Here is a 27,571-nt window from a genome sequence, read left to right on the forward strand (position 1 = left end):
CAGCTCATTCCATATGTGTACCACTCTGTGTAAAAAAAAAAAAAAGTTGCCCCTCAGGTTCCCTTTTATCTTTCCCTTCTAACCTTAAACTGATGCCTTCGAGTCCTTGATTCCCCAACCATGGGAAACGTACTGAGTGTATTCACCCTATCCATGCCTCTCATGATCTTATACACTTCGACAAGATTCCCTGGGAGTCTCCTACACTCTAAAGAAAAATACTCCTAGCTTGTCCAACCTTGCCCTATAAGTCTGACCCTTCAGTCCTGGCAACATGGTGGCACAGTGGTGAGTACTGCTGCCTCACAGCGCCAGAGAACCGGGTTCAATTCCCACCTCGGGCGTCTCTGTGTGGAGTTTGCACATTCTCCCTGTGTCTGCGTGGGTTTCCTCTGGGTGCTCCAGTTTCCTCCCACAATCCAAAAAATGGTGAATTGGTCATGCTAAATTACCCATAGTGTTAGGTGAAGGGGTAAACGTAGGGGAATGGGTCTGGGTGGGTTGTGCTTCGGCAGGTTGGTGTGGACTTTTTGGGCCAAAGGGCCTGTTTCCACACTAAGTAATCTAATCTAAAAAAAACATGCTTGTAAATTTCTTCTGCACTTTTTCCAGTTTAATAACATCTTTCCAATGACAAGGTGTCCAAAACCAAACTTAATACTCCAAGTGTGGCTTCAACAACATCTTGCACAACTGCAACCTAACTTCCTAACGTCTATACTCAATGCTGTGACTGAAGAAGGCCAGTGCGCCAAAAGCCGCCTTCACTGCCCTGTCTACCTGTGACTCTACTTTCAGAGAAACGTGCACCTGAACTCCAAGGTCCCTTTGTTCCACTACACTCCTTCAGGCCCTACCATTCACCATGAAACTCCTACCTTGATTTGACTTTCCAAAATGCAAGACTTCACACTTATCTATATTAAACTCCATTTGCCCTTTCTCAGCCCACTTCCCCAGCTGATAAGGTCTGGCTGTACAGGGCATTGGTTAGGCCACTTTTGGAATATTGTGTGCAATTCTGGTCTCCTTCCTATCGGAAGGATGTTGTAAAACTTGAAAGGGTTCAGAAAAGATTTACAAGGATGTTGCCAGGGTTGGAGGATTAGTGTTATCGGAAGAGGTTGAATAGGCTGGGGCTGTTTTCCCTGGCGTGTCGGAGGCTGAGGGGTGACCTTTTATCGAGGTTTATAGAGAGGCATGGATAGGATATATAGACAAAGTCTCTTCCCTGGGCTGGGGGAATCCAGAACTAGAGGGCAGAGATTTAGGTGTGGGGGGAAAAGATATTAAAGAGACCTAAGGGGCAGCTTTTTCACACAGTGGGTGGTACATGTATGGAATGAGCTGCCAGAGGAAGTGGTGGAGGCTGGTACAATTGCAACATTTAAAAGGCGTCTGGATGGGCATATGAATAGGAAGGGTTTGGAGGGATATGGGCCGGGTGCTGGCAGGTGGGACTAGATTGGGTTGGGATATCTGGTCGGCATGGACGGGTTGGACCGAAGGCTCTGTTTCCATGCTGTACATCTCTATGACTCTATGCTGTAATTTCTGATAACCATCATCACTGTTCACGATACCTCCTGTGTTAGTGCCATCTACAAATTTACTAATCATGCCATTTTCATCCACATCATTGATATAACAAACAGAAACAGGCTGCATCAACCCCTGAGGCACTCCACTAGTTTACAGGCTTCTAGTCCGACAAACATTCTTCCACTATTAATCTCTGCTTCCTACATTCAAGCCAATTGTGCACCCAATTTGCCAGCTCCCCCGATTCCATGTGATCTAACCTTTCAGAGCAGCCTATCACGTGGACCCTTATCAAAGGCCTTTCTGAAATCCGTATAGACAATGTCTACTGCCCTGTCCTAGTCAACATTTCTGGTCACTTCATCAAAGAGCTCTAACAAATTTGTGACTCATGATCTTCCATGCACAAAGCTATGCTGACTATTCCTAATCAAACCCTGTCTTTCCAAATGCATAAATATCTTATCTCTCAGAATCTTCTCAAATTTAAAAATCATACAACACCAAGTTATAGTCCAATTGTTTATTGGGAAGCACTGTTTCTTCATTAGGTGCTCCAACATCATCATCTCAAGTGACTTAACGATCGCAGATGTTAGGCTTACTGGTTTATAGTTCCCAGGTTTTTCTCTGCAGCCCTTCTTGAATTAGGACACAACATTCGCTACCCTCCAGTCTTCTGGGACCTTACCTGTGGCTGATGATGTAAAAATATCAGTCCTTGTCTAAAACTCTGTTTTTATGAGATATAACAAATCCTCTAATGGATCTTTTTCCCAGAAAAAGCATGATTTTATTTGAGAACTCAGTTCTGAATAAAGTTAGGAAGTGACCAAATGGAAGATTTCATGTGCTATCTCTTCTCAAGCATCACAGTGTAGCTGAAATTTATCTATTTGCTGTATTTAAAAATTACTTAGGACTTATTGAATAATCATTCTCCACAGCTTGTTATTTTATGTTCTTAAACCAAACTTTCTTTATCCAAGCTGGTGATGACCTTCCTGTATAATGACAATATAAGAACTCTGAGCAGGAGTAGGTCATCTGGCCCTTCAAGCCCACTCTGCCATTCAATAAAATCATAGCTGATCTTTTTGTGGCCTCAGCTCCACTTACCCACCCTCGCACCATATCCCTGAATCCTTTATTGTTCAAAAAATTATCTATCTAAGCTTTACAAACATTCAATGAGGAAGCCTCAACTACTTCACTGAGCATGGAATTCCATGAACCTCAGTTTTGATACCTAGCCTTTTCTGCAATACTTTCAGATGCTTTCTTAAAATCCAGCTGGACAGCATCTGTTGTTTGTTTCCTTCATCAACCTTGGCTATTACAACATCAAAAAGTTCAGTTTGGTTAATCTGAGCTGGCTATCCTTAATTAACTTAAAGCTCTCCAATATCCTGTTGATTTTATTTCTCTGATAATTATTTCTAAAACCTTGTCCACTATTGATGTTAAATTGGCCAGCCTTAGTTTCTAACAATGTCCTTGTACCCTTTCTTAAATAAAGGAGTGACATTGCGATTCTCCAATCCTCTGACACATTCACTTATCTGGGATGCATGCCATCTGGACTAGGTGATTTAACTATTCTAAGCCTAGCCAGTTTGTCCATTCATCTATTATACTGCCTGTAACCTTTGTTTTAAAATTCATGGAACGTGGACTGGGCCAATCTTTATTGTCCAAATTGAGCTGGAATAAACAGTGGTGAGTAGCCAACTTCAGCTGCTGCAGTTCTTGGTGTGTAGATGGACCCACAGTGCTGTTAAAAAGGGAGTTCCAGGATATTGACCAGTCATCGCTGCAGGAATGGCAATATAATTCAAAGTCCGAATGGTCTGCAGCTTGCATGAGAACTTGGAAGTGGTGGAATTCCCAAGCATCTGCTGTCATTGTCTTTCTAGGTAGTTTATAGTGTCCTTATGAAGGAACCTTGATAGACTGGCACCATTGTGCATCGATGGTGAAGGTATTGATTGTTGAAGTTGGTGGGTGGGATGCTAATTGTGCAGATGCTCTTCTCCTGGATGGTGATGAGTTGCTTCAGTGTTGCTGGAACTATACTCATCCAGGCAAGTGAGTAGCATTCCATCACACTCCTGACTTGAGCCTTGTAAATTTTGGATATTCACTGGGGAGACAGGAGATGATTTATTCACTGCAGGATTTGAACATTGATCAGCGCATGTAGTGTGAATATTACCTGCCAGTTACCAGGCCAAGTCTGTTTATTGCCAGGTCTCACTGCAGAAACATGCATTGCTTCGGTACCCGAGTCAGGAATTATGCTGAACATCACAGAATCATAAGTGAATGTTTCTATTCCTGACCCCATGATGGAGGGAAGATCAGTTACCAAGGACTTGTACCCCGAGAAACATCAGGCAGTGATGTCCTTGTATTGAAGAGTTGCAGTATCGCTGATTCTGTTGATTATTTTGTCAACATCCTTTTCCTTTAAAACACTCAGAGCATTGACTAAGTATTCTAGCATTGCCTTGCCCACTATGCATTTCTCAGCCTCTTTGTCCCTAACGGGACCAACTTCCTATCTTAGTAGTATTATCTATGAATCAGTTAAAACAAATATTTGTATCTTTATTTTAACTGCTATTTTATGGATGCATTTTATCTTTGCTAGCCTAGTTTCCCTTTCATTCCCAATGTTGATTATTTTTGGCCTGATTTGAAGAATTCACCTGAAATGCGATTCATCTTTTGTTTTGACCATATTTTCTATCTCCTTCGTCATCCAAGCCATCCTAGCTTTGGTTCCCCTACCTTTCATCATCATTGCAGTATACCTAATCTTTGCTTGAAAAGTCTGTTCTTTCAAGATCATTAGTTTATCCTGCCAGTTTTTTTTCCATTTTACCCTGCTGGGTCCCTTTTGAAGGAAACTCTTATCCAATTCTGAAATTCTACTTTAGATTAGAAAAATCTCCTCATAGTTACCAATTTAAACCTTAGGAGAGAATTATCTTTCTTACCCTAGTGTTCTCACATCAGCATTTGGTTGACATTGCTCCTCAACACCAGATCCTGCAATGCCTTCTTCCTAGTTGGACCAAGAAAACAATGCTTAAGAACTCACTCCAGAAATTCCTTTGTCTCCACCCTTAACATTATCAAACTCAACAAGAGTAATATAATTCCCAATATCTTTGCTGCGCAGCTCTTGTACATCTTTAATTTCACTGTAGATTTTTCCCTCTATCACTTTCTTAATATCCTGAAGTTTACCAGCGTGTTCATATCCTTGTTCGTGTCAAATCTAACAAAACCGATTTGCTTTTTCCTTGCCTGTCTTTTCTGGCACTTTGTATCAATGAATATTAAGCACCTAGTCTTCCCCACCTTTAAGCCATTTTTCTGTTATTATTATCGCTATACCATATTTCAACATGATTATTTATGCTTGTAGCTTATCAATCTTGTCTATGCATGCAAAAGCTAGTGAAAGAAATAGTAGCATATTAGATAGAAACCGTTCTATTCAATACTCTGAATATTCCTCTTTTCTACTTCTATACACTGGAGCCCAAGCTCTGCCTGTTTAGTTTGATGTGGAGGTGCTAGTGTTGGACTGGAGTGTACAAAGTTAAAAATCTCACAACATCAGGTTATAATCCAACAGGTTTATTTGGAAATACTAGCTTTTGGAGTGCTGCTCCTCCTTTAGGTAGCTGTGCAGCAGGATCATAAGACACAATTTAAAGCAAAAGTTTATAGTGTCATACAACTGAAAAGATATATTGAACAAAACTAGATTGCTGTTAAGTGTTTCATCTTAGAATGGGTTGCAGGTTTCGTTTCATTAACATGCAAATCCCAGAACTACTTTTAAGTCTCATTCTCGAGAAAGCTTAAGGCTTTATATTAAACAAAAGTGACATCTCAGCTCAGACAATGAATTAAAGGTGTGAGGTTGGATTCTGTCTGTATCCCAATCTCGAGTCAGACTGGTTCTGTTTTCAAAGTATGAATTTATAAAGTGGTATATGGATTGAGTGCTTGCATTGACTGCCTGCAGATTGTGTGCTTTTTGAGCAAAATAGAATGTATCTGCAAATACAATACTACTTTGGAAGCACAAGAAAATTTTCTGATTCAGAGACTTGACCTACTCTTGGGAAAGAAGTAGGGTAGGTGACTGAGGTGTCAGTGGGGGAGCATTTTGTGGCCAGCAACCAAAATTCTATTAGTTTAAAATAATGATGGAAAAGGATAGACTAAATCTAAAAGTTGAATTTCTAAATTGGAGAAAGGCTAATTTTGATGGTATTAGGCAAGAACTTTCAAAAGCTGATTGAAGGCAGATGTTTGCAGGTAAAGAGGTGGCTGAAAAATGAGAAGCCTTCAGAAATGAGATAACGAATCCTGAGACAGGATATTCCTTTTCGGGTGAAAGGAAATGCTGGTAAATGTAGGGAAAGATGGATGACTATAAAAATGAAGATTTTGATGAAGAAAAAAGAAGCATATGTCAGGTTTAGACAGAAGAGATCAAACGGATCCTTAGAACAGTATAAAGGCAGTAGGAGTATACTTAAGAAGGAAATCAGGAGGGCAAAAAGGAAACATGAGATAGCTTTGACAAATAGGGTTACGGAGAATCAAAAGGGATTTTATAAGTACATTAAGGACAAAAGGGTAACTAGAGAGAGAATAGGGCCCCTCGAAGATTAGCAAGGCGGCCGATGTGTGGAGCTGCAGGAGACGGATGAGATACTAAACGTGTATTGTGCATCAGTGTTTACTGTGGAGAAGGACATGAAAGATATAGAATATGGGAAATATATGGTGACATCTTGAAAATGTCCATATTACAGGAGGGGGCATTGGATAAATCCCCAGGACCTGATCAGGTGTACCCTCGAACTCTGGGGGAAGCTAGGGAAGTGATTGCTGGGCCCCTAGCTGCGATATTTGTATCATCAGTAGTCACAGGTGAGGTCCCGGGAGACTGCCGGTTGGCTAATGTGGTGCCACTATTTAAGAAAGGTGATGAGGAACAGCCAGGGAACTATAGACCGGTAAGCCTGACATTGGTGGTGGGCAAGTTGTTGGACGGAATCCTGAGGGACAGGATTTACATGTATTTGGAAAGGCAAGGACTGATTAGGGACAATCTGCAGGATTTTGTGCATGGGAAATTATGTCTCATTAACTTGGTTGCGTTTTTTGAAGAAATAACAAAGAGAATTGATGAGGGCAAAGCGGTAGACGTGATCTATATGGACTTCAGTAAGGCGTTTGACACGGTTCCTCATGGAAGACTGGTTAAATCTCATGGAATACAGAGAGAACTAGCCATTTGGATACAGACTGGGTCGAAGGTAGAAGACAGAGGGTGGTGTGGAGCATTGCTTTTCTTATTGGAGGCCTGTGACCACTGGTGTGCCACAAGGTTCGGTGCTGGATCCACTGCTTTTTGTCATTTATATAAATGATTTGGATGTGAATATAGGAGGTATAGTTAGTAAGTTTGGCGATGACACCAAAATTGGAGTTGTAGTGGACAGCGAAGAAGGTTACCTCAGTACAACAGGATCTTGATCAGATGGGCCAGTGGGCTGAGGTGTGGCAGATCGAATTTAGTTTTGATAAATATGAGGTGCTGCATTTTGGAAAAGCTAATCCAAGCAGGACTTATACACTTAGCGGAAGTGTTGCTGAACAAAGAGACCTTGGAGTGCAAGTTCATAGCTCCTTGAAAGTAGAGTTGCCAGTAGATAGGATAGTGAAGAAGGTGGTTGGTATGCTTTCCTTTATTGAGTATAGAATTTGGGGAGGTTATGCTGTGGCTGTACATGACGTTGGTTAGACCACTTTTGGAATATTGCGTACAATTCTGGCCCCCTTCCTATTGGAAGGATGTTGCGAAACATGAAAGAGTTCAGTAAAGGTTTACACGGATGTTGCCAAGGTTGGAGAATTTGAGCTATAGGGAGAGCTGAATAGTCTGGGGCTGTTTTCTCTGGAGCGTCGGAGGCTGAGGGGTGACATTGTAGAGGTTTATAAAATTGTGAGGGGCATGGAAAGGATGAATAGAAAAGGTATTTTCCCTTGGGGTATGGGAGTCCAGAACTAGAGGGCATAGGTTTACAGTAAGAAGGGAAAGATTAACAAGGGACCTCAGGGGCAATATTTTCATACAGAGGGTAGTGTATGTACAGAATGAGCTGCTACAGGACGTGGAGGGGGCTGGTATAATTACAGTATTTAAAAGGCATCTGAATGGGTATAGGAATAGGAAGAGTTTAGAGGGAAATGTGCCAAGTGCTGGAAAATGGGATTGAGTTAGGTTAAGATATCTGGTTGGCATGGACGAGTTGACATTATGACACTAATTGGTGCCAGATCTAAATTATATTTTTCAGGATTCAAACTCACTAGGTTTGAGCATGTACTGAAATCCAGACTGGTATGTTAGTCTAATACTGACAGTCTTGCCCTTCCTGATAGATGTAAAAGATCCACTGACACTATTTGAAGAAGAGCTGGTGCATTTCCATCTTGTTCTGATCAATATTTATTCTCAACCAGAATAATGCAAACAGGTTAATCAGTTTATTAATTTATTGGTATTTGAGGAACCTAATAGGTACAAATTGGTTGCCACTTTTTCTACATTGCTACAATGACTACTTCAGAAGTGTTTCAGTGGCTACGAAGTCCTTTGCCATATCATGAAAGAATGTGAATTATTTGTGTTTAATGTCAGTTTTTCGTTTTCCTGTCTTTTGTGGACAGGGAATAAGCCTTTTTGTCAATTTTAAGCACTATACGCCTGGAAACTAATTCACTTGGTCCTTGATAACCTGCTTAGATACTCCAGTAATCAGATCAACGAATGATATTTCTATAATCAATAATCTGTGTAGATGCCTGGAACATAGTTTTGAATCTCTGAGCTGTGGCAAATATTCTCTTGCTGTTGATTTTCTGTTCCATATCTATCCTCATATTTACATTATCCAAATGATTGACAATTAGTGGAAAACTTAAAGTCCCACCTGCATCAGAGGTGTGTAATAATGTCTCTGAACAGTTTGTTTAGAAAATTTCTGTAACTAACTAGAGTCTGTCCAACAATTGGAATGTTAGTTATGTCTGCCAAATTACATGTAGTGAAGGTTAGATACTGAAATGTATTGCAATCTCATTTTACGATACGAATGACTGCTACTTGCAGAGGTCGGTCAAAACAAGTAAATAATATTTTTCAGTGCAACTTTGATACAACTAAGGTTTTCATACTTATACTGGAAGGAAGGGCCGCTGCTCGTTGCATCAGAGCCTCATTCACGCACATCTTCCCTGAACAAATTCAGGTCAAACTTGGACTGCTACTTCCTGACTGGCTCACGTGACTTTTGATCATGGCAGTTAGCATGCAAGCAAATTGTGACTTACAATAATGCAAGTGTATTCAGTAACCAGATCTCCAATTAAAAATTTCACTGCCAGATATAATGTTAATGAGAGGCAGAGACAGTTGAAACCTTTGTCCCACTGATGCCTGGAGTCGAAGGCTGTGGCTGCCATTCCAGTCAGTACCAGTACAATTAAGACTATAGAAGAACAGACCAGTCATCCAAGAATGAAGCCAAGTTTTTGATTTTTGTGTATTGAGTAATACCTTGCAATAGTTTAACAGGAAATACGTTTACTGAGGACAACCACAAAAGGCATTATAATATAGTGATCTTCTAATAGCAAACTAGAAATTGAAGTTCTGAACTTAACAGCTGATTAATGTTTTAAATAGGGATTGGATAAAGTGCTGCTATTTCCATGGTAAGAGACTAGATTATAACTTCTGCAGAGGCCAGCAATTGTTGCCTAATTTCTCTTGAACCAAGTGACTTGCTAATACATTTTGAGAGCAAAATTAAGAGTGAATCACATTGCTGTGCATCTGGTGTCACATTGCTGTGCATCTGATGTAGCCAGAGCAGGTGGTGGTGATTTCCAGTTTCAGGCTATTGGATTAGTAGTTCTGCATATGTAACACTTTCCCTGTGATAATGGAAATTCTTGGTTGATAAGGTGAATGGTCAAGCTCTGCAGGCTCACTTCATGTTAAATACCTATATTCTGCTGTCATTTGATGTTCACCAGAGCAAAGTTCAGCAATGGCAGCAATTGTAGCTGCTTGAATTGTTGATGCACTTCAACTAGTGACTGGAGTAGAAATAGATCACTGAGGGATGCATTTCCTGTTTAGAGCTGGAGAAACCTCTTTTCTTGACTTGTTGCCTGACTAGTGAGAGCTTGCTATATTGGTTGGTTTAATTTCAGCCACAGGATAGAATAGTTGATGCTTTAAAATGATTGTAACCTTTGATTTCAGATGAAACGGACAACTAAAAGTTTCAGTGCACCTAGTAATTTTTTTTAATGCATCTAAAGTGTATTTTCTGCTGTTTAATCCTTGAACTGGAACTATTTGATTCTATGCAATTGTAATGGCTGAGATCTCATAACCTTAATTGAAGCAAAAAAATCAAAAGATTGTGATACCTAGAGAATCTTCCTCATTTAATGAGTCTTTTTTGCAGTATATTCGATTGCTTATCAGATGGGAGAAAAAAATGTCAAAGTAATACTGGTTCTCTTGATTTAACTCATTGATGTTTTAATGTTATTAAACTCTTGGCTGAAATGGTCTTGTAATATCTATGGAATCTTCCCTACTTGCATCATAGCGAACTCCTGATGCCTGAAAGTGAATTTCTAGGCATTTTGGCTGTAGACCTTTCTGATGGAAGATCATTTAAACAAGCAGCTGTGCTCACGTGATATTGGCTAGAGAACTTAATCCAAGCCTTGATATCACGGACTCAAAGTTTAGTGGCTTTCCTGTCACCAGAGATGCTGCAGAAAAGTGTTCCATGGGTTAATTTTATGATTGTTACTACAGCAGTGGTACTCCAGTTATTTCCATTTCAGTGCTCAAGTTGGGGATTGCTAGCAACAGCAGCTATAATATAAAAAGATAATTGAATATCCCATTGTTTTGACTGAGTTTTAGCCCTTCCAATAAAAATTGTGTTTCAATCCCTGTTGATCTAATGTGTTTTAAAATGCAGAAACTCCTCTAAGTTTGGCCAGATCCTGAATTGAATTCATGGTTTTCCACAGTAAGGGTGATTTCTACCATGGTGGGGAAATTCAATTTGAATTCCATTTTAAATATCTATCCAGGAGGAGAGTAAAAGGTCAATGCAAAACAAAGTGAAAACTACTCTTCTCATGGCAGCAGTGTCCTAAGACTGCAGATATTTATGAGAACTATGGCATAGGAATAAAAATAATGGGCATAAACTGTTGAAACTATAAACTTCAGGGGTTGCTGAAGATGAGTCAGAAATCATGTTATTGTGTTGCTGCAAATAAATGCAGCGACATGTAAAGTCGGTGATTGTTGCCACAGATTATTTGGGAAGAGGTTTGAGGGAGTCATGGTCAGACAATGAAGTAATTGGTTTGATTGCTTCCTGAAAAATAAATAGCATTTTCAGTATGCATTCTGGACTAGTAAGTAAACGTACATTCTTCTGTATTTCTAAAAAATAAATCTGCAAGTCGGCAGGGGAGATGGCCCTTCATTTACAGCAGACAATTGACTTCCCATGAGGGTAATCTCGGGTGTGTTTGTCATTACCTTTCTCACCTGACTCCGAGGAGTAAACAGGTGTATTCAGTACTTCAAAACCAATTTGTGTAAGATATCAAATGTGCAACAATAGTATTTCTATAGAAAGTTTAAATGTTTTCTTGTCAGCAATCACTTAAAAGATTTTATGTGGCATTCTGTTTGTTCCTCATTGGTAGCTTTTGTTAATTGTTTTGTCATTGTGGTCCTTAGAACTTTTTTGGAGCTTAAATTGTTTTTGTTCACTTTAGCTGTGCTTTGCAGTTTCAGAAATGTTAAGTTAGTGCTGAACATGTGCAGCAGTAACAGATTTGCAATGTAACAGTGCTGTACATGTAATTAAATTGCTTTTAACATTCTTTAGAGTGTACTATTGCAGGAGGCTGTTGGGTAAAACTGGGGTCAAAATGTCCTTCTATCGTAAAGGAATATAAGAAGACTTTCTTTTATCAACTTTGAGTCAGTATTTCCAGTTAGGTGGAGTCTGGTGGGAGGGTGTGGGACGTGATGATAATTTCCTTAACACACTGAAGCAGTCAATGTCCAAATGAAGCAAGATCTGGACAATATTCAGGCTTGCACTGAAAAATGGCAGGTAACATTCATACCACTCAGATGTCATACTATTTAAAGAGACAATCTAACCATTGTCCTCTGACATTCAATGATGTTGCCATAACTGAATCACCCACCATTAACATCCTAGAGGTTATCATTGACCAGAAGTTGAATTGGACTAGTCATATAAATACAGTAGCTGTCACAGCAGGTCAGGAGGTTAGAATCTGCAGCAAGTAACTCACCCTTTGACTCCCAAAGTTTGTGCACCATCTCATGGCAAAATTCAGGAGTATAATGAAATACTCCCAACATGTCTGGATGAATGCAGCTTGACACCATCCAGGACAACGCAGCCCACTTGGCACAACATCCAATCCCTCCACCACCGACATTCAGTAACACCAGTGCGTCATCTACAAGACGTAGTGCAGAAATTCACCAAAGCTCCTCAGACAATACTTTCAAACCCACAAGTGCTTCCATCTTGAAGGACAAGTAGCAGATATGTGGGAGCCCACAAACTTTAAATACCCATCTGAACAGCTCAGCATCCAGACTTGGATGTTTATTGCTGTTTCTTCAGTGGTATTGTTGGTGTATCTATATCACCTGGAATGCAGCAGTTCAAGAACGCAGCTCATAACCACCTTCTCTGGGACAATGAGGGATGAACAGCCAGCAATACCCAAATCCTATGAGTGAATTAGCAATAAAATGCTTAGTAGCCTTCATTGTTCTCATGTACCTTAGTTACTTGCATATATAAATTTCCTTCAAGGGCTATAGCATTTAACTTTTCTGCTAATTTTAGGACTATGTGTACTTATAGGCCAGAGTGTGTGTGAGATATACACACAAGCAAATTTAAAATACTAAAATCACTTCCACAACTTTTAACTAATAACAGCAGTGATGTGGAAGTGCCGATGTTGGATTAGGGTGGACAAAGTTAAAAATCACAGAATAAAGTCTGTGTCCTATGATCCTACTCGGCTAGCTAGCTGACAAAGGAGCAGCATTCGAAAGTTTGTACTTCCAAATAAACCTGTTGGACAATAGTTATTGATAATGTCAGATATGTTTAAATTCAGGGCTGTCAAAGTTAATAAATTTCTACTATTGGTTTTTAATCCATTTGTTTTACTGTGTTGCAAAATTGTAAAGAGTACTTGTGAATTAGAAGGCAGGAGGTTAGAATTTGTTGGTAAAAATTATAGGGGAGAAAATGTTGGTCCCTTTGAGGTGTTGTGCTTTTCAAAGCTTGGAGATTTAAACAGAGTCTGCAAGCAGCTGTAGATGCACAGAAGTTTCTGAAATTGAAACATATGTATCAATTGAAATTGAAACACATGGCTGTGTGATTGGTAACTTAGGCTTGTTTTGATGTTAAGGCAATCAACTTGAATATTAGCCAATTAATTTAAACCAGGCCCTATATACCAAAGCTCAATTAAATTTAAACCTGATGGCTTTGACCAATCCGATTGTAAATAAATTAATAGGTCACAAGGGTATAAAAGATGACGACTTTTTGAAAATCAGGATGAGAGAGAACTGCCATGTGAAGAGTAAATATATGGCTCTCACATGCCTTTTAGATGGTGCTTAGAGAGTTTAAAGGTATTATAGCACTCTTAACTAATATTTCTGACACACACAATCGATATAGGAGTTTCACACACCAGAATTCAACAGAGAAAGATGTTCCTGGTGAGGGTCAGCAGAGAAGATGAGAAGCATTCTGGAAGATCTCTCCCAACTGTAATTTTGAAAGACTAAATTCTATTGTTTTCTTATACAAGTGGGACTTGTATTTTATTGGAACAGCATACCATTAGGATTTTGTTTTATTAGGGAGTAGTTAGGGAGGAATTGTTTGTTTGGAGACTATACTATGTTGAAATTCAAATTGACAAGCTGGTCTTCACTGGTACAACACTTTCAATTTAATTAACCAGTCCATAATATTTTAATCCATATTGTTCTTTTTCAATAGACCAGATTTCAGGCTTTGGTAAGAAACAGCTGTTCCATAAATGTTCCATTTGTTTCCTGGATTATAGCCTCAGTATTCATTCTGCATATTTTTTCAATGGTATCCAGGGTTTGAGAAAGGTTTAATTTTTAAACTGGCCAATGTCCAATTTTTAAATGTTTTGGCCTGCCATTTTGAATTTGCACTAAATTTCTAAACTCCATGAACACTGGGAAGTATAACATCTGTTTTACTGAATCTCTGCAGTTGATAGCACTTTGTATTTGACCACCTATGTGTTATAATGTGCCATATATTACAGAAGCTTAGAAAATAGAAGCTAGAGTAAGCTTTTCATGACCTAATGTCTATCTCAATGCCATACACCCCCCTCAACACCTCTGTGTAGAACTTATTGTAAACTCAAGTGTAGTCATTTTCACATGACCTTTTTAATTCTACAATTCATTTCCAGTACTAAATTTCTGCATGATAAATTGAAGATTGTGGTTAAAACATTTTATGGAAAATATTTGGAATGATTTGACTTCTTTTTAGCATACCTTACTGATTGCTCTGCCATTTTGTTATTTTTATGCACCCTAATACATTTTAATCTAAATTTATTTTCCAAGATTCTACTTTGTTTTCACCTAGATATTTGAAGCTGATCATCTCGAATACTTTAAATAAAATAATGTGAATTCAGGAGGCAGTAATGTTGTGTCACTGCAATAGTAATCCAGACCCCCTATGGCATCAAGCCACAATAGATATTGATTAGAACAGAAAATTATCTGGTTTGTAGAAATAAAGGAAGTAGTAGTCTGAGCCAGTCCATCATCAAGCCTGTTTCTCTATTCATATGGTCATGGCTGATCATCCACTTGGTGTCCTTTTTCTATCTTCTTTCCTTTTCCTTTGATCCCTTTACTGTATCTCCAAAACTATATCTAACTCTTCCTTGAAAGCATTGACTGTTTTGGCTGAGAATTTTTTGTTTTCTATGGCAAAGAATTCCACAGACTCACCACTTTCTGGGTGAAGAAATTTCTCCTCACCTTAGTGACATCCTTTAGGGAAAGAATCTGCAGTCTTTCTGTTGCCTGTTTACATGACTGTAGACCAACAGTAATATAGTTGACTGAATTGCTCTTTGAAATGGCCTAATGAGCCGTATCAAAACTACTACACAATGTAAAGCAGAAAATTAAGCATGAACATCAACAGGCACTGGGACTGACAACAGCAAACCCCAACCCTGTCCATCTTCTTTACTATATCTGAGGCCTTGTACCAAAATTGGGAGAGCTGTCCCAGAGACTGGTCAAGCAAAAGCCAGATATTCTCTTAAAATAACTCTGTCCCAGATACCGCCATGGCCAACTCTGGGCATGACACAGATCCAGCAGAGATGGCATCCAATTCAATTTGTTCCATTTTATGCCTAGGGCTGATAAGTGCAAGTAAATAGGTGCCACACAAGTACCAACAATGACAATCCCAAACAAGAGGGAGTCTGACAATCAATCTTTGATATTGCCAATCCTGACTCTTCCACTATCAATGCCCTGAAGGTTTCATTTATCAAAAGCTGACTTGCTGTATAAATATTGTGACTACAGAAACCGGTCAGAAGCTAGGGATTCTGCAGTAGGTGACTCATCACTTGACTCCCTAAATCCTGTTTACAAGTAACAAATTATGTATAGAAAGGAATACTCTCCACTTGCTTGGGTGCCTGCAGTTTCAACAATACACACATTTGACACCATTGGGGGACACCATTGATTGGTACTCTGTCCATCATCTTTCGTGTTCAGTCTCTTTATGACTGAAAGGTTGTAGCTGTCTGTGCCATTTCTAAGATGCATTGCAGTAAATTGCCAAGATTCCCCTGACAACACTTGCAATCCTGACTTGGAACTACTTCGCCGTTCCTTCATTGTCATTGTGCAAAAACCCTGGAACTACTTTTCCTGACCAGTGTGATGTACTCTCCCCTCAAAGACTTCAAAAATTCAAGAAAGCAACTCCATCCCACCACCTTCAGGGCAATTAAGGATGGTCAATAAATGTTGGCTTCACCACCAATATCCATATCCCTGGATAATCAGAAACAAAAACAAAAGAAATCCTAATGTAACATCATTGAGGGGTCTTTTTGTTACTATAATTAGTATGCTGAATTGTGTTCAATCTCAAGTTGTCATGATTTTCAGGTAACAATAATAAACACAATCAAACAACATGATTTCAATTACACCTTGAGTTTTTAGTAAAAACTTTAGCGCAACTGACTCATCAAGTCTCAAAAATAACCCAATTCTTAAAATTATTTCTAAAGCTAGTGCATGCATTCAAAACTTGAATGTGAGGTTTTGCCAAAGCATCAATGGAGCTTCAGGTCTTTATGATCTCAATGTACTTAGAAAAGCAGGCCAATTTATCTTCAATTTGAGGGGTTGCTAACCTAGAGTTGTCTGCTAAATGGAGTTTGAAGCTTCACACCTCCCTCTCTCTCTCTCCCCCCCCCCCCCCCCCCCGCCACTCCTGTATCCAGGCATCCAAGTTAACTATTAATAAGCCAAAATTGCAAGTGGGTATCAGCAAGAGTCACCACTAATGAAATCAATCGCTCAAGTTAGCAATTGAGAAAAAAATCAAGCCAGCCAGTGTCCTGACAGCAATCTATGCAGCATCGTTTTTGCTTTTCCTTGCTTAGCCAACAATAACTCAAATCTGCCTGGCAACTGCATTTCATTGATATTTATAAAATTATAAAAAGGCATCAGGATTTGCATCGTGAGAGAACTCTGAACACAGCGAAATTGATCAACCCATTCTGATTCAAGCTTGATCAGCTTAAGCTTTCACTCATTTTGTGCAAATTTGCAAACGGTTCTTGTCTTGCAGCAACTTTTGCGTACAACTGTTGGAAATCTCTTGCAACAGTGATATTGGTCACGAAGGTCTCATTGGACTATTCTGAATGAATTTACTCTGCAAAATTTACTAAAAACTAATCTGAATTGGCCACAGTGGTGATGCTTTGAATCAAAAAGGGCATAGGAAGTGGATATCTCTGCACCAAAGGTGCAATGATTTCTGTCAAAAATACACTCATTATTGCAGATTAGTCTCATCCCAATTTTAATGTTTAATATTTTTCTCATTTCTTAATAGTTCTCCCTCCATTGCGATATTCTCAGTTACCCTTATTTTGCTAATTTCAGTATCAGTTCTCGCCAGTCAGTTTCTTAGCAATGCAGTTGCAAGTTAGACAATGACTCAAAGTTAACTTGATTCATTTCCTACAAAGGAATCCTGTGGCATCTTGAAAGCAGACTTTTCTGCTGTGTACCTTTTACGAAGGTCTGAACACATCTTTGTGATTAAATACAGTAGTGCATTCACTTTGATAAATACTGAGATTTAATTTGTGATATGTGAAGTAGCTAGATATCAGCTTTGTTAAATGTGTTCCAGATTGTATGTTTGTATTAAGTTGTTTTAAAATACTTTGTTGAAATTAATGTTATGATGTAGAGGGGCCGGTGTTGGACTGGGGTAGACAAAGTTAAAAATCACACAACACCAGGTTATAGTCCAACAGGTTTATTTGTAAGCACTAGCTTTTCACCATGCCGCTCCTTCTTATGTTATATGGATTGACTGTCTGCATTGACTGCCTAATAATGCAAATACAAATTCACCACGTAGACTTGTGTGTGCACGTGCATGAGAGAGTGTGTGCGCGTGAGTAAGTACATGTGAGAGAGTGTGTTTGTGTGTTGCAAGCTTGATAGTGTGTGGGAGTGTGATAGGACAGAAGTCTGTGAGGGGGTGAGTGTGGAGGGTGTATATGTGCATGTATAAGAGATAGCGTGCGTATGAAAGAGGGTCTGCGTGAGTCAATCCATACAATATTTTATAAATTCCACTTTGGAAATAGAACCAGTCTGAGTCAAGATTGGGAGATAGACTCTCACCTCACACTTTTAAGGCATTGTCTGAGCTGAGATGTCACTTTTATTTTATAAAACCTTATCTTGAGAATGTGATTTAAGTTCTAGCATTTACCTATTAATGGACCAAAACTTGTAACCTATTCTAAAAGATAAAAGGCAACAACAATCGAGGTTTGTTAAATATGTCGTTTTCCTTTCTTGACACTGTAATCTTTTGCTATAAATTCTGTGTCTTATGAAGAACCTGAAGAAGGAGTGACACTCCGAAAGCTAGTGCTCCCAAATGGACTCTAACCTAGTATTGTGTGATTTTTGAAATATATGTTGTCAAATTACAACTGGAATATAAAACCATTCCTGTGGAGTCCAAGCCATCTGTATGGCAGTTTGTTTTAGATCATAGAACAGTACAGCACAGTACATGCCCTTTGGCCCATGATGTTGTGCCAAGCATTTAACTTAATCTAAGATCAACCTAATCTACACACCCCTCAATTTGCTACTGTCCATGTGCTTGTCCTGCAATCCCTAATGTGTCTGACTCTACTACCATCACTGGCATTGCATTCCACACACCCACCATTCTCTGCGTAAAGACCCTACTTCTGACATCTCTCCTATACCTTCCTCCAATCACCTTAAAATTATGAACCTCCTTTGAGAGCCTATTCTGCCCTGGGGGAAAGAGTAGATAGCCAGAGACTATCTATGCCTCTTATTACCTTGTACAACTCTATCAAGTCACCTCTTTTCCTCCTTCTCTCTAGTGTGAAAAGTTGTAGCTCACTCAACCTCTCTTCATAAGACAAACCCTTCAATCTAGGCAGCATCCTGGTAAATCTCCTCTGCACCTTCTCTAAAGCATCTACATCCTTCCTATAATGAGGTGACCAGAACTGGACACAATATTCCAAGTATGGTCTAACCAGAGTTTTATAGAGCTGCAGAAAAACCTTGCGTTTCTTAAACTCAGTCTTCCTGTTAATAAAAGCCAAAACACCACACGCCTTCTTAACAACTTTGTATCAACTTGGGTGGCAACTTTGAGGGATCTACGTACGTGGACCCCAAGATCCCTCTGTTCCCCACACTGCCAAGAATCCTGTCTTTAACCCTGTACTCAAATTCAATCTTCCAAAATGAATCACTTCACATTTATCCAGGTTGAACCCCATCTGCCACTTCTCAGCCCAACTCTGCATCCTGTCAATGTCCTGTAGCCTGCAAAAGCCCTCAATACTAGCTTCAACACCACCAACTTTTGTATCTTTGGCAAACTTACTAACCCAATCTACTACTACTTCATCTAAGACACTTATAAAAACTACAAAGTGCAGAGGCCCAAGAATAGATCTCTGCGTACACCACTGGTCACCTACCTCCAGGTGGAATACTTTCCATCCACTACCACTCGTTGTCTTCATTCGACCAGCCAATTCTGTATCCAGACAGCCAAATTTTTCTGTATCCCATACCTCAACTTTCTGAATGAGCCTACTATGGGTAACCTTATCAAATGCCTTACTGAAATCCACATACACTACATCCACTGCTCAACCTTCGTCAACCTTTTGCATCCACTTCATGTGAAAGAACAATAACAATTTGAGGTTGTTGAAAATTATTTATGCATATGTATAAATCTTTACCTAGCTGCTTCTGTAAAGAATTTCCCACTGATCAGTGATAACTTAGATGCATTTCTGGTTAGAGAAGAACAAAGTTAATACAGTATGTTAAACAACTAATTTAAGTACACTCCACTGTATTACATCTAATATTAAATGTAAAGTTGCCATAGCCCCAGAGGACTATAGGTTGCCCTCACAGTATAGAGAGAGAGAGAGAGAGAGAGATGACTGGTGGTTTATCCTGAGGGTCACCAGACCTCAGACAAGAGGTAGAGAAGGAGAGTCCCTTGTGGTAATCTCAACTAATACTGGGATTGAACTTGCACTGTTAGCTGTATTGTCAACTAAGCACCCTTCGTGATTACGTGTAAAGAATGAGGTAATGTGGGCAGCACGGTGGCACAGTGGTTAGCATTGCTGCCTCACTGCGCCAGAGACCTGGGTTCAATTCCCGCCTCAGGCAACTGTCTGTGTGGAGTTTGCACATTCTCCCCATGACTGCGTGGGTTTCCTCCCACAGTCCAAAAATTTGCAGGTTAGGTGAATTGGCCATGCTAAATTGCCCTAGTGTTAGGTGAAGGGGCAAATGTAGGGATTGGTCTGGCTGGGTTGCTCTTCAGAGAGTCAGTGTGGATCTGTTGGGCCGAAGGGCCTGTTTCCGTACTGTAAGAAATATAATCTAATGTCACTGTTAGTACAGTCTGATACCCGAGCTGCAAATCTTTTCAAAATCTCAAAACTATTAAAACTATTAGAAAGATCAAAAATTGGAAAATCAAATCTAGTATGTAAGTTAGCTTGCTGAGCTGGAAAATTTGTTTTCAGATGTTTCGTCACCATACTAGGTGACATTATCAGTGAGAGCTCTCGGTGACGCACTGGTGGTATGTCCCACCTCTCTCTTTACAGGTCTTGGTTTCTTAAGGTGGGTGATGTCATTTCCGGGTCTCTTTCTCTCTCTTTCACCCCCCCCCACCACCACATCTAAAATTAGTTAGATATTGGTTAGAATGCCATGCCTCGTGTGTCTTTGTTTCAACTGTCCTAGGGTTTATGTGCTGTCCCAGTCAAAGTGGTGTTGTTCCTCGTCTGTATGTATGGAAACTAGTGATAGTGGGTCATGTCTTTTGGTAGCTAGTTATTGTTCATGTATCCTGGTGGCAAGTTTCCTGCTTGTTTGTCTGATGTAATATATTTTAGAGGTCTTGCATGGTATCTTGTAAATAACTTTAGAGTTACTGGCAGTATCTAATGAATCCTTTAGTTTCATTAGTTGCTGTTGGTGGGTTTGTGGGCTATCATGATGCCAAGGGGTCTGAGCAGGAATCATGTTAATCTCTTGAAGTAGAATATTAAATGTGACTCTACCATTTCTGTTTTCCCCACAATCAACTTCCAGTTTCATCCTTGAGGCCCAACATTTGCTTTAGCCATGCTTCCCTTTTATATGTGGAGAAAGAGTACTGGTTGGTACGGCGGGAAAGGAAGAAGCTGAGGGCTTTGAGTCCTTCGTGATGGGGGGTGGAGGTGTACAGGGACTGGATGTCCATGGTGAAGATAAGGCGTTGGGGACTGGGGAAGCGAAAATCATGGAGGAGGTGGAGGGTGTGGGTGGTGTCCCGAACGTAGGTGGGGAGTTCTTGGACTAAGGGGGACAGGACAGTGTCGAGGTATGCAGAGATGAGTTCAGTGGGGTAGGAGCAGGCTGAGACAATGGGTCGGCCGGGGCAGTCAGGTTTGTGGATTTTGGGCAGGAGGTAGAAACGGGCGGTGCAGGGTTGTGGGACTATGAGGTTGGAGGCGGTGGATGGGATGCTGCCTGACTTGCTGCGTTTTCTAGCAACACATTTTCAGCTTCCCTTTTATATGTGTAAAGAAACTTCTGTCTGTTTTTATATTCTGCACTAGTTTCTTTTTATAATTTACCTTTACTCTCTTTGACTTTTTAAGTAATTTTTTATTGCTCTTTAAATGTTTCCCAATTTTCCAACCTGCCACTCTCTTTTGCAATATGGTGTGCCTTAGTTTTTGTCTTTTATATTATCTTTAGCGTCCTTGTTTAGCCATGGATCTTTTTCTTTTTCTTTCTGGAATATATTTTAGCTGTGAGCAATTGAGTATCACCTCAAACATCTGCCACTGCTGATCAACTGTCCTACTTTTTGGTCCACTAGGACCAAATCTGTCCTTGTACCTACGTAATTATATTTGTTTAACTCCAGAATGCTAGTGAGAGACTCCAGTTTCTTGCCCTCCAGCTGAATTTGAAATTCTGGCATGCTATGATTACTCTTCCCTTGAGGATCCTTTACTATAAGATGATTTACTAATCCCACCTCATTACCCAGTACAAAACCCAGAATAGCCTGGACCATGGTTGGTTCCACAATACATTGATTCAAGAAACAATCTCTAATACATTCAATGAATTCGCACTTGAGGCTACCATTGCCAATTTGATTAATTTGGTGATTTTAATATGCATTAAAATCAATGATTACTGTTGTATCTTTCTTGCAATTCCCCAATATTTTCAGTAGAAAGTAACAACTGCAGATGCTGGAGTTCAGAGTCGAGAGTGTGGTGCTGAAAGATGACAGCAGGTCAGGCAGCATCCAAGGAGCACTGTGCCCCACTGCAGGACCACAAATCGGGACTTGTAGATTATTCCCACCAAGGGCTTCTTTTCCTTGCTATTTCTACCCAGACCTATTCTATGTTTTGATCTCCAGCACTGAGATCATTTCTCATTACAGCTCTGATGTAGTCCTTTACTGCAAAGCTAGGCCATCTTCTTTTCCTTCTTCCTTATCATTTTGAAACAGGGTAGCCTTGGATTTTCAATTCTCATACTTGGTCTTCCTGCAACCACACAGGAAGCAAGAATCTTGAACATGTTGGACAAGGACAAGAGTTTAGATTACGACAGCACTACTTCCAGGATCTCTCTTCCTGACTCACTCATAGTCTCACCCGCCTGTCCCTGACCACTGACTGAATTTGAGATAATTAATTTAAGGGGTGTGTCTTCCTCTGAAACAAAGCGTCCAATTAACTCTTTCCCTCCCTGATGTATCACAGCTCGGACTACAGCTCATCAACTCTGAACCAGATTTCCTCAAGCAACGAACACTGTAGGTGTGGTCACTAAGAACCCCAGTGGGGTCCACCAGCTCCCATGTCATGCAAATACAACAAAAAAAAAACTGCAAGTCTGAAACAAAAAAAGAAAATGCTGGAGTTAACGTTTTGGGTCCAGTGATCCTCCTTCAGAGCTGTAGCTAGTTATAGGTTTTAACAGTAGGTAGAGGTGGAGCCAAGAGGTAGACAGAATAGTAGTTGTGCAACAAAGGAATGGGTAATGCTTTGCTTAGAATCAACAGCTGCTAATGGGGACCATTAATAGCTGACAGTGGGCTGGTTGTGGTGGCAGCCCATCTGATGACACAGCCTGGGTGTGGGTAAAGAACATGGAAGATGATGCTCAGGCCCCAAAATTATTGAACTCTATTATTAATTCCTGAAGTTTGCAGCGACCCAGGTGGAAAATAAGATACTGTTCTCCTAGCTTGTGCTGAGCTTTGCTGGAGCACTGCAGCAAGCCCGACACAGCTGTTGGCTAGGAAACGTAACGGTGTATTGAAATGGCAGGCAACTGGAAGCTCAGGGTCATTTTTGTGGGTGTTTTACTTAGTGGTCGTCCAGTCGACATTTCATCTCCCCAGTGTAAAAGAGACTACATTGTGGACAGTGAATACAGTAGACTAGATTGAGTGAAGTGCGGATAAATCACTTGTTAACTCAGGGCTTTGGATAGTGAGAAGGAAGAAGATAAACAGGCAGGTATTACCGTTTCTGTGATTGCATGGGAAGGTGCTGTGGAGGTTTATTGTGAGTGGAGGAGGAGTAGCCCAAAGTGTTCCAGAGGCAACGCCTCCTGTGGATGGCTGACGAGGGAGAGAAGGGGAACATGTCTGGTGGTGGCATTCTGCTAGAGCTGATTCAAATAGTGCCTTATTATCTTTTGGATATGAATGCTTGAGTGGTGAATGAGGACCAGGAGAATCCTATTGGTATTATGGGTGGAAAGAGAAGGGGTGAGGATTGAAAAGCAGGATATGAGTCAGACACACCTGAAGCCTCAGTCAACCACAGTAGTGAGGAATTCTTGATGGAAGAAAAAAGTGGACATTTGTGGAAGCTGGTATTGTTGGAATGGAGAAATTAGAAACATGGAATAGAGTCTTTACAGGAGGCAGGTGCGAGGATGTATAGTCCATGTAACTGGGAGTGACAGAGTTTGTAATCCCTCCCTCAGATACTAAGTTTCTTGAGCGATTTCTGTTTTGGATGCAGGTCCAGCAATGTTTAGTCCTGCACTTCTATTACATAACCCAACTTTTAATTTTTTTTTATAAAGTTTCCTTCTGGTTTTTATTTTTATATCTGTAAAATTTTCTCCTTTTTACCTTTAACCTGAAAGCAGCTGGTAATCAAATTAGCAGCTATTACTAACCAATGAACAGATGGTTTTCCTCTGATGTCACTCTTTGTTTCTGCTGGACCCTGATCCTGGGCTTCAATTTATTCTGTTAAAAGGACCTTACAAACTATGAACCAAAAAAAAATCAGAAGTACCACTTCCACCCTGCACCGAACTCCCATGTTACTCCAAAATCCCAGAAACAAAACATTCACACAAAGCTTATTGGCTTACTGATTCTTTGAAACACTATTTGAAACACTTGGGTGCTTTCAAATGTATTCGTAAGTACTTTCAAACATAATTTGATTAGGGGCATTAGCAAGCCAAGAACCAGCTGAGAATGGCAGCCTGCATGGATTACAAAACTGGAAACATGATGACTACTGAGCTGATTTTCCAATAATGAGCAGCCTTGTGCCTTGGGAGATGAGCATCCCATTTTGTAATGGAGGCAGGCTCAATATCAGGCATTGCAGAGGACATTGGACAATTATTTGCATAGAAATAATGTGTAACAGTATGGAGATGAAGCAAGAGATTGGCACTAGGTAATGATACTCATTTGAAGAACTGATGCAGACACAGTGGGCCAAATGGTATCCTGTACTATAAGACTTCTGTGATTCTGTGAAATGAGTAGCAGACAGGATGGAAAACAGCTGTCAAACGGTGAGGTATTCATGTAAGAATGGAACCATAGAGTTAGGAGAGTACTTGTGTGGAATGGCTATTTAGTGGGTTAATTAATGAAGGGTGGATGACCTGATTTGGGGAAAGGTTGTAAGAGCACCCTCCTTCATTTTATTTCTTACTGTCCAATTTCCTGGATGGGTGCAGTTCCAATGACACTGAAGAACCTTGACACCATCCAGAATAAAGTGACCTGCTTGTTTGGTGCCACATCCATGAGCATCCACTGTAGACCTCCACTAGCAGCAGTGCAAGATGCATTGTAGAAATTCAACAGACTCCCTCGACAGCACCTTCAAATCAACAACCACTACCATGTAGAAGATAAAAGACAGCAGATACATGGGAACACCACCTGCAGGTCTCGTCCAACCACTCGCCATCTTGACAAGGAAATATATTACTCTTCCTTCACTGTCACTGGGTGGTAAGGTGCTATGAAAAGAGGAAAAAAGTGCATAGGTTGACGGTTACTCCAGTTCTGGACAAGATTTAAATGTTGTATTATTGCACCTCTGGAAAAATCTGTACATTTTCACCCTTAATCTTATTTGTGGTCTTATAAAACAACTTCCTTACCCCCTTAATTATTGCTACTATTCCAATATGTCCATGTTAGTCTTAACACTAGGATATAATTTATACCTGCATACTGCTGTGTAACTGGTAAACTGAAGCTGAGGGCCTCTTGGCTCTGTGCCACCAATTTAAATAGCAACAGTGTTCTATTTCCTGGTCAGATGCCACAGAGCAGTCTTTGTACCTGAATTCAAGAGTAGTTGAATTTGATCAGTTTCACTTGGCGTACATGTAAATGATACGTGGACCTCTGCTCATGGCAACTCTGTCAGTTCTTTTTTACATGACATATTGAATGCTCTTAGATTTGCATTGACAAAAACTAATAGGAGATTTTAATCAATTTATTTAAACTATTATGGAAGCAGAGATGTTTCTGAATGCGCACAAACCCAGCACAGACTTAATGTCACTTCTTACTGAAAATCTATCGTATGTGATAATAACTTTTGAGCATATGACCCATGTTGCATTTCTGTCCCTTGCTACATCTGGTCTCGGTGGTCATGCTGTATGCCCTTTGAAGTCCGATCAAGTTGATTTCATTGTTTTTCTACTTGAGCATGACCAGTTTAATCCTAAATTTTATTCCTCTGAAATTTTCTGTGAAACCATCCCATGTGTTTTTTACAGAAAATGTATGCCTAACATTAAAATGTTTTCACAATTTGAGATTTTTGAGTGTTGTACCTTTTGTGTTCCTTATTTCCTTCATATTTTCTTTACTGCATCAGCTAGGCTCTTCGTGCTGTCTTAAGATTCTGTAAGAAAAATCTTTTAAATCTTTTAAATCTTCAGCTGAGATAATTGCTTCCATAAAGGAAAAAATGGTGGGTGACTGCATCTTTGGCATTCTACTACTTGCACTGAACAGAGGCCATAAAAAAAAATAAAGGTGTGGAAACGATGAGGTGGTTATTAAATTGTCCCATATGCCCTGTCCACTTTCCCTGTCTGAAAAGTTACCCTCCCTAACAGTTCTGGAGTGTAACTACTTTGGAATGCAACTCCTCCAGAAGGATGCTCGCACTACCCTGAGCGTGACTAGAGGTGGGCAATAAATACTGATTTACTGAAATAGGTCACAACCAATAAAGAATGATTGTGTTTTTAAAATTGCCAATATTCTGCAGCTTGCCTTTGACATTAATTTAGAGGTGCCGGTGTTGGACTGGATTGGACAATGTAAAGTCACATGACACCAGGGTATAGTCCACTAGGTTTATTTGAAATCACAAGCTTTCAGAACACTGTCCCTTCATCAAATGACAATGGCCAACATTAACCATACATCATTCCACAAAGTATTGAACTGTAGCAAATTGTTGTGCTAAACATTCCGCATTTTAAGTTTCACATGTAGATAAGCCAGTGGCCTTAACAGTCACCTTTGTGCAGATTGTGCTCTTGTTGTTTACCCATTTTCCTGGATAGGAATTCGTGAAAATTCTGAATAGCACTGATTCTTCAGCTCCTAATAATGTGCTGAAACATTAGTCATTCATGTCTGGATGCTAAATTGAATCTGGTGTTAGATTTAGGTTCAATTCATTGAAAACTATAACGTGGTTGCACTCTTTATAAAAAGAATCTGAGCAAACTGCACCTCTACTAATGTAAAAATGGCTTTCTTGAACTGAGAAGTGTTGAATAACAGAATTGTAGAATGGTTCGGAACAGAATTTAATCAGGAACATCAAACAGTAGAGGTGGCATAGTGGCTCAGTGGTTAGCACTGCTGCCTCTCAGCGCCAGGGACCTGGGTTCGAATCCAGCCTTAGGTGACTATCATTGTGGAGTTTGCACATTCTCCATGTGTCTGTGAGAGTTTACTCTGGGTGCTCTGGTTTCCTCCCACAATCCAAACATGCAGGTTAGGTGAATTGGCCATGCTAAACTGCCCGTAGTGTACTTGGATGTGTAGGTTAGATGCAAAGGTGAGGGGACATGTGGAGTAATAGGGTAGGGAATGAGTCTGGGTGGGTTCCTCTTTGAAGGGTCGGTATGGACTTGTTGGGCCAAATGGCCTGTTTCCACACTGTAGAGATTCTGAAACACGCAAGGGCACAAAGTGAGGATATTAACTGTTGAGCCAGAGTAATTAAAAAATTATAAAAGGCATTCAAGCAAAAAAGAGAGAAAGAAAAAGGACACTTGAAAGAAAACAATTACTTGACATATCATTTGGTTTTATTAAAATCTTTTGAAATCTTATTTTCATGTTCATTTTTAAGAGCAAAATTTAATACACATGAATCAGTGAATGGTTAGGGAGTGATTTGCCAGGTGTGTTTATAGTCCTGTTTAAGTTGAACCATGGGTATCTGTTGTCTTAAATTGCCTGTTGTCTTTTTACCTTAAAGTTGATGCTTTTTTTTGTAATAGTGTGGAGTTCCTGTTTGTTTAACAAGTTGACGATTGTGCCTTTACTGAATTCTTGTATATTTGATAGGCTGAGGA

The 27,571-nt window shown here is 39.9% G+C and overlaps 1 protein-coding gene across 1 annotated transcript in view; it reads left to right on the forward strand.

Annotated features, from left to right (window-relative positions):
• The window catches only part of LOC122563751 (protein tyrosine phosphatase type IVA 2-like), a 129,099-nt gene that overhangs the window by 90,856 nt on the left and 10,672 nt on the right, over nucleotides 1-27,571 (forward strand). The window lies entirely within an intron of this gene.

The sequence above is a fragment of the Chiloscyllium plagiosum genome, unplaced genomic scaffold (assembly GCF_037043375.1).
Source record: "Chiloscyllium plagiosum isolate Xiang-an unplaced genomic scaffold, Cpla_swu_hap1 HiC_scaffold_30, whole genome shotgun sequence".
Taxonomy (NCBI): Eukaryota; Metazoa; Chordata; class Chondrichthyes; order Orectolobiformes; family Hemiscylliidae; genus Chiloscyllium; species Chiloscyllium plagiosum.